Below are 9127 nucleotides of genomic sequence, written 5' to 3'. Positions count from 1 at the left end.
AGGAAATAACAAAGCTGAGAGCAGAAATCAATGAAGTGGAAACCCAAAAAACAATCCAAAAGATCAACAAAAACAAAACTTGGTTCTTTGGAAAAATAAACAAGATTGATAGACCACTGGCAAAACTAACAAAGAAAGAGAGAGAGAAACTTGATAACTCATATTAGTAATAAAAAAGGAGAGATCACTACTGATATGGCAGCCATTTCAAAGGGTAATCAGAAATTACTTTGAGAAACTCTATGCCACTAAAAATGGGAACCTGGAAGAAATGGATAATTTCTTGGACTCTTATAATCTTCCATGGTTGAATGAAGAGGATGTAGCATATCTAAACAACCCCATCACTACTGAGGAAATTAAGACAGTAATCAAATGTCTGCCCAAAAACAAAAGCCCAGGCCCAGATAGATTCACTAATGAATTCTTTCAAACCTTTCAAAAGGAACTACTACCAATCCTGGCAAGACTCTCATGAAATTTAAGAAACGGGAACACTTCCAAATAGCTTTTATGAAGCCAACATCATCTTGATACCTAAACCAGACAGAGATGTTACCAAAAAAGAAAATTACAAACCAATATTGCTGATGAACACAGATGCAAAGATCCTCAATAAAATCCTGGCAAATAGGATTCAATACCTCATTAAGAAAATCATCCACTATGACCAAGTAGGTTTCATCCCAGGAATGCAAGGATGGTTTAAAATCTGTAAATCTATCAACATAATACACAACATCAGCAACAAGAAAAATAAAAATCACATGGTCATATCAATAGATGCAGAGAAAGCATTTGATAAGGTCCAACACCCATTCTTGATATAAAAAAAAGATGGGAATGAAAGGAACCTTTCTGAATATAGTTAAGGCCATCTACCACAAGCCAGTGGCAAATATTATCCTCAATGAAGAAAAACTAAAAGCTTTCCCTTTAAATTCTGGCACAGGACAAGGCTGTCCTCTCTCACCACTCCTATTCAACATAGCACTGGAAGTACTTGCTATAGTGATTAGGCAAGAAAAAGATATCAAGGGAATCTAGATAGTAAAGGAAGAAGTCAAGCTCTTGCTGTTTGCAGATGACATGATACTCTACTTAGAAAACCCTAAAGACTCTACCAAAAAGCTTCTAGAAACAATAGACTCATATAGCAAGGTGGCAGGCTACAAAATTAACACACAAAAATCAATGGCCTTCCTATACATCAATAGTAATAAAGAAGAAATGGACATTAAGAAAACAACCCCATTCACAATAGTGCCACACAAACTCAAATATCTTGGAATCAACTTGACTAAAAATGTGAAGGACCTATACAAAGAAAACTATAAAATTCTTCTCCAAGAAATAAGAGAGGACACGTGGAAATGGAAACACATACCCTGCTCATGGATTGGCAGGATTAACATCATTAAAATGGCAATAGTCCCCAAAGCATTGTACAAATTTAATGTAATCTCTCTAGTCTAAAGATACCCATGACATTCTTCAAAGAAGTGGATCAGGTACTTTTGCAATTCATTTGGAACAATAAACTCCCTAGAATAGCTAAAGCAATCATTGGGAAAAAGAATATGGGAGGAATTACTTTCCCCAACTTTAAACTTTACTACAAAGTGATAGTTATCAAAACAGCATGGTATTGGAATAAAGACAGGCCCTCAGATCAGTGGAATAGGCTTGAATACTCAGAGAATGTTCCCCAGACATACAATCACCTAATTTTTGATAAAGAAGCAAGAAATCCTAAATGGAGCAAAGAAAGCCTCTTCAACAAGTGGTGTTGGCATAACTGGCTAGCCACTTGAAAAAAATTGAACTTAGACCCCCAGTTAACCTCATGTACATAGGTAAAATCCAGATGGATTAAAGACCTCGATATCAGACCCAAAATCATAAGATATAGAGAAAAACACGTGTGCAAAACACTCCAGGATATTGAGACTACAGGCATCTTCAAGGAGAAAACTGCACTCTCCAAGCAAGTGAAAGCAGAGATTAACAGATGGGAATATATTAAGCTGAGAAGCTTCTGCTCCTCAAAGGAAATAGTGCCCAGGATACAAGAGCCACCCACTGAGTGGGAGAAACTATTCACCCAATACCCATCAGATAAGGTGCTAATATCCAAAATATACAGGGCACTGACAGAACTTTACAGGAAAAAAAGTATTTAATCCCATCAAAAAATGGGGAGAAGAAAAGGACTGACACTTTGACAAAGAAGAAATACAAATGGCCAAAAGACACATGAAAAAATGCTCCACATCACTAATCATTAGTTAGATGCAAATCAAAACAACTATGAAGTACCACCTCACATCACAGAGATTGACACACATCACAAAGAATGAGAACAAGCAGTGTTGGCGGGGATGTGGAGAGAAAGAACTCTTATCCACTGCTGGTGGGAATGCCGCCTAGTTCAACCTTTATGGAAAGCAATATGGAGATTCCTCCAAAAACTGGAAATCGAGCTCCCATACGATCCAGCTATACCACTCCTAGGAACATACCCTAGGAACACAAAAATACAATATAAAAATCCCTTCCTTACACCTATATTCATTGCAGCACTATTTACGATAGCAAGACTCTGGAAACAACCAAGATACCCTTCAACAGACGAATGGCTAAAGAAACTGTGGTACATATACACAATGGAATATTACACAGCTGTCAGGAGAGATGAAGTCATGAAATTTTCCTATACATGGATGTACATGGAATCTATTATGCTGAGTGAAATAAGTCAGAGAGAGAGAGAGAGAGAGAGGGAGAGAAAGAAAAATGCAGAATGGTTTCACTCATCTATGGGTTTTAAGAAAAATGAAAGACATTTTTGCAATAATAATTTTCAAACACGAAAGAGAAAAGAGCTGGAAGTTACAGCTCACCTCATGAAGCTCACCACAAACAGGGATGAGTTTTGTTAGAGAAATAATTACATTTCGAACTATCCTAATAATGAGAATGTATGAAGAAAATAAAAAGTCTGTCTAGAGTACAGGCAGGGGTTGGGTGGGAGCAGGGAGACTTAGGACATTGGTGATGGGAATGTTGCAGTGGTGATGGGTGGTGTTCTTTACATGACTGAAACCCAAATAACACAATCATGTATGTAATCAAGGTGTTTAAATAAAAATATATTTAAAAAAAGAAACAAACTAAAAAAATGAACCAATGCCTAAGTGAACCAGGATTTCTACGAAAATATGATAATAGCACCAGTCACCTAAAATTTATTTGAATGATATCTTATTCACTTATGTATGGTGATGTTTCAGTTTTTAATGATACTGAATTAGCAAATGTCATGATTTTTGAGGCATAATAAAAAATAACTAAGCTGAGAACTATCATAATAATATTATTGAGTGAGGGATTTAGAAAGCCTGTCGCAAATACAGATGGGGGGTCGGAGAAGGAAGATATGGGGGCATTGGTGATGGGAAAGTTTCACTGGTGAATGGGGGTATTCTTTTTATGACTGAAACCAAGCTATAATCATGTTTGTAATCACAGTGTTTAAATAAAGATATTATTTAAAAAATTGGGAAAAGAAATGAACAGACATTTCCTCAAAGAAGAAATTCAAATGGCCAAAAGGAAAATGAAAAATGATACACATCACTAATCATCAGGGAGATGCAAATCAAAACAACAATGAGGTACCATCTCATACCACAGAGACTGGTACACGTCACAAAAAAACAAGATCAATCAGTGCTGGTGGGAATGCGGTCGAGTCTAGCCCTTATGGAAAACAACATGGAGACTCCTCAAAAAACTGGAAATTGAACTACCATATGATACAGCTATACCATTCCTAGGGATATACCCTAGGAACACAAAAACATAATACAAAAGTGCCTACTGCACATCGATATTCATTGCAGCACTAATTATAATACCAGAATCTGGAAATAAATAAGATGCCCTTCAACAGATGAATGGCCAAAGAAACTGTGGTACATATATACAATAGAATATTATGCAGTAGTCAGGAGAGATGAAGGAATGAAATTTTCCTGTACATGGATTTACATGGAAACTATTATGCTGAGTAAAATAAGTCAGAATGAGAGAGACACAGAATAGTCTCACTCATCTATGGGATTTAAGAAAAATAAAAAAACATTATTGTAATAATACTCAGAGACAATAGACATGAGGGCTAGAAGGACCAGCTCATCATATGAAGTTTACCACAAAGAGTGGTGAGTGCACTAACACTAACAACTATTATACAACTATTATGACAATGTTAATGAGTGAAAGAAGTAGAATGCCTATCTCGAATACAGGCAGTGGGTGGGTAGGAGGGACAAGGGGGCATTAGTGGTGGGAATGTTGCACTGGTGAAGGGGGGTATTCTTTTTATGACTTAAACCCAACTATAAACATGTTTATATTCATGGAGCTTAAATATATTATTAAAAATATAAAATAATGCAAAAATAAAAAGAATTATCCAATGGGGACTGAATAGATAGTATTGTTCGTAAGGCACTTGTCTTGCACACTGTTGACACAGGTTCAATCTCAGGCATCCCATATATTTCTTATGGCCACCAGGACTGATAACTGAGTGTACAGCCAAGAGTAAGCCCTGAAGAGTCCAGAGTAAGTACTGAGTACAGTTGGGTGTGGTTATAAAACAAAGCAAACCAAAAAAAAAAGAACTGTTCAATGAATAGTTATTATTGTCATATATTTACTTTCAGAAAAAAGAATTCAGGAAACCATTGGAATCATTTGGACTCCTAAAAGGACCTCCCCACCTAGCTGGAATTATTTTCATTTCTGTCTGTTTGCTCTCTCCTTTTACATCTCTAAGTCCTTCCTATGCCCTGTAGACTTTGAATATGTTGGGTCCCCTTGTGGGACTGTCCTTCTTCCCAACAGAGACCAAGAGATGGCTCAAAAGACTGGAGCATATACCTGGGGAGCACGTGGCCTCAATTTCTCAATTTCTCTTCCCTTTGTGTGGCCCTTTACACATCATGGGTGTAGCTCTAGTTCCTACTCCCTATCCCCCTCACAGGCCTTCATCATCTGGTTGAGTATTATATGGCCCCTTAGGGCTGAGAACCAACCTAGAGGACCCCCACTTCCCAAAAATATAACCAACATATGCCTTTCCAAAGCATGCCACATGTTACTTATCTGGAGCTGAGGTCAATCAAAGTTTTGAAGTCTCAGGATAATAAACATTGCCTATTTTTACATAGAACAAAAATAGGGGGATTCCACCTTGAATGGTAACTAGCTCTAGAAATAGCTTTTTTGTATGGAAAAAATTTTATTTTTTGGTTTTTGGGCCACACCCGGTGATGCTCAAGGGTTACTCCTGGCTGTCTGCTCAGAAATAGCTCCTGGCAGGGGACTATATGGGACGCCGGGATTTGAACCAACCACCTTTAGTCCTGGATCGGCTGCTTGCAAGGCAAACGCTGCTGTACTATCTCTCTGGGCCCTTTGTATGAAAATTTTATCTACTTGGTAAATATGTTTTTTCAGGGTATCCAGTCTCTGTCATGTGACACCCCATCTTTCCCTGGCAGGCGTAGGCCCCTACACTTAGCACCAAATATGTACCCCTGTTTAATCCTATTTCCTTCTAAATTAATATCCAAAGATTCTCCATATGATCATCTGATTTCCTATTGTCCTCTGTGAATTTGATTGGGCCATCATCAAAGAAGAGCCCAGAGGGTTAGAGGAAATTTTCTCTCAGTCCCATCTGGCTCCTACCCTATCCTCCTCCTCATTACTCAAATGCCCAGCAACATTTCTTCTCAGTGGTTAACTTGACAGAATGTGGCTCCTGCACAACTCTTTTTTAGTTTTTTGTTTTTGGGTCACACATGGTGGTGCTCACAGGTTACTCCTGACACTCAGAAATTACTCCTGGTGGGCTTGGAGAACTGTATGGGATGCCAGGGATTAAGCCTGGGTCAGCTGCATGTAAGGCAAACTCTCTAGTCCCTTCTGTATAGCTTCTGATTTCACCATCTGTTTTGTGGATGTAATTTGGGGTTAGAAACACTATGTGATCTAACCTGTGAGGGTCACTGCTAGATCTAGAAGCGTGGGACTGGGTTATCCGGGAAGCATGAGAAGTCGAAGTCGGTAAATTGAGGTAGTTCCTCAGGTTTCACGGTTGGAATACAGTTTCTGGCAGCAGTGTTTGTTGATGAACAGAAAATCTTTTTTTAACCTTTTTTTTTTTTTTTTTTGCCTCACCCGGTGACGCCCAGGGGTTACTTCCTGGCTATGTGCTCAGAAATCGCTCCTGGCTTGGGGGACTACATGGAACTACACGGGGGGGGGGGGGGAGGGTGTCGAACGGTGGTCAGTCCTAGGTCAGCCGCTGCGCCACCGCTCTGGCCCCGAACTTTCTTACTCAAGACCCCTGCTCTCCACTATCTCCACTATTACATCATCATCCAGAACCGGGCTACTGACAAAGCACTGCCACACAATCTCTCCAGAGAGCACTGTCCCTAGTGCCACTCACTGGGATGAGTCCGCAGAATTCCTCCCACCCACACTCCAGACAGTGGAGCCCCAAGGCTGTGGTTTTACTCTCAGACTGGGTTTCAGAGACTTGTAGCTTAGGGAGAATGAGTCACTGGTTCAGAAAAGGGACCTCACTAAAACCCTGACCGGGCTGCTGTGGATAAATCTGACTTGTGGCAAGATACCTAACTTCTCTGAACTGTAGCTCAAGTGAAAAATAAAAGCAAACAGAACTACTCTCTCCCTTTCTATTTTCTGGGTCCATTTCCATGCCCCCAACTCTGCTGAATCCTCTGGATCCCTTCTGCCTCAGGGCATCAATCCTGATTTGCATTCCCACTGGCAAAGCTGTTAGAGGACAGGTGTTCCTCTAATCCTCTACTGTTCATTGTCTTGAAGCCAGTTACACTGTGTCAGTGGTCCCTGCCTTGCTACAGTATGGGCAAGCTCTACCACCACCAGCAGCAGAGTTTTAAGCTCCAAGGATGGAGTTTACTAATTTTGGTTTGTTTTGTCATTGGATCACACCTGGCAATGCTCAGGGGTTACTCCTGACTTTGCACTCAGGGATTACTCCTGGCAGTACTCGGGGAACCATATAGGATGCCAGGGATTGAATCCAGGTCTGCTGCATGTAAGGCAAGTGCCATGCCAGCTGTATTATCTCTCTGGTAAGGGCAAGTTTTTATGGCCACATCTTTCCTATTGGATTTTAGCTCTGCAGCAGGTAGGTGGGAGAGATTTTCTATGCTAGGTGGAAGGACTCTTTCTCCTGACCCTCAGCTGGAAGAGCAGGAAGAGGCTGGGACCTGCCTATAAGTTCAAGTTTAGTGTGTGAAACCTACCAATGGTCTCTCTCATGTCTGTTTTCCATACTGCAGCTGTGGTGATTCCTCTAAAACATTAACTAATCAAACTGCACCAATATACAGGTTAAAATGCTTCCAAGAGGGTCAGAGGGGACAGGTACTTCCCTTACACATAGCCAATCCCAGTTCAATCTCCAGCACTCCCTATTGTTCCTGAGCCCCACCAGGAGTAAATGCTAAGCTCAGAGTTAGGAATAAGTCTTAAGCATTATGAAGTCTGGCCCAGAAAAAGATATATATATATATATATGTATATATATATATATGTAATAAAAATAACAACACTCTTCAAAGTGCTTCATTGCTTGTGGAGAAAAGGGACAGGGGGAGTTGCCAGAGATAATATGGCACTTGCTTTGTATATGTCTGACTCCAGTTTGATCCCTGTACACATCTTCCCAAACTCTAAACCAGAAATAAGCCCTGAGCACTGAAAAAATCCTCCACTCCTGAGAAAGTCCCTTCCACCCCATAAACACACCCAAATCCTTAATCTAGTCAACAAATCAGCCATCAGGCACTGCCTACTTTTTTCTTGCCTCTCTGGTAAGTTCTCCTCACTAAGCACTTCTGTTCCTGTACTTTCTTTTTGCACTGAGCAGGGTGACCTGCTCCCATGGCTCTTTTGCACACATAGGCTGAATGTCCTATCTCCTTTGCTCAGTCCTTGCCTAATGACTATTGTGTCTTGATGAGCTAGCTGTCCTGCCCAGGTTCCACCCAGTCATGCACTAGTTTTTCATAATCTCCTCTGTAACTTTTGCTCCATTTTCTGATGGTTTGGTAAAAGTCTTTCTCCTTCTTTCCAAGAAAGTGACTTTAATTAGAATGCTTTCTCTCCCCTTAATTGAGTTGGGGTAGAGATGATTTTTGTGAGCAATGGATGCTTTGTTGTTGCTGTTGTTGTTTGTATTGAAGCCACACAAGGCAGTGCTCAGGGATTATTTCTGGGATCACTTACTCAGGTATTACTCCCGAGCAGAACTCAAGGGAGCATATGAATACCTGGGACTGAATGTTGGTTGTCCACATAAAGGCAAGATCCCTACCTGCTGCACTATTTTTGTTTGTTTGTTTGTTTTTTTGGACCACACCCAGTGATGCTCAGAGGTTACTCCTAGCTATGCTCTCAGAAATTGCTCCTGGGTTGGGGGACCATATGGGATGCCAGGGGATCGAACCGTGGTCCATCCTAGGCTAGCTCCAGCAAGGCAGAAGTCTTACAGCTCTGTGCCACCGCTCCGGCCTCCCTGCTGCACTATTGAAAGAACAAATACACACAGGAACCCAGAGAGAAGGAAAAATTGTAGGGCAGGCAGAATGGAATCTTTTTTTTTTGGGGGGGGAGGGTTGGTTCACACCTGGCAGGTTCGGGGGACAATATGGGATGCCAGGATTTGAACCACTGACCTTCTGTATGCAAGGCAAATGCCTTACTTCCATGTTATCTCTCCGGCTCCAGCAGGATGGGATCTTGCCTGATTGAGCCAAAAGGTATTTCGAGACCTCCATGGCCACAGCCCTGGCAGGCAGCAAGCTTGACTTTCTTGCTCAGGCAGTGCTGGAAGAATCCCCATATCTAAGATAGGAATTGAATCCATGAATACGTAAGAACTTTTCCCAAAAAAGAAATATCTGACACAAGATGGAATTATTAGGTTTCCTTCATCCATAAAAAATATCAATACAGAGCAGGACTTTGTACCCAGGAATTTATTTCCCCCACA

The sequence above is a fragment of the Suncus etruscus genome, chromosome 8, assembly GCF_024139225.1.
Source record: "Suncus etruscus isolate mSunEtr1 chromosome 8, mSunEtr1.pri.cur, whole genome shotgun sequence".
In the NCBI taxonomy this organism is placed as follows: Eukaryota; Metazoa; Chordata; class Mammalia; order Eulipotyphla; family Soricidae; genus Suncus; species Suncus etruscus.
Note: the sequence above shows the minus strand (reverse complement) of the source record.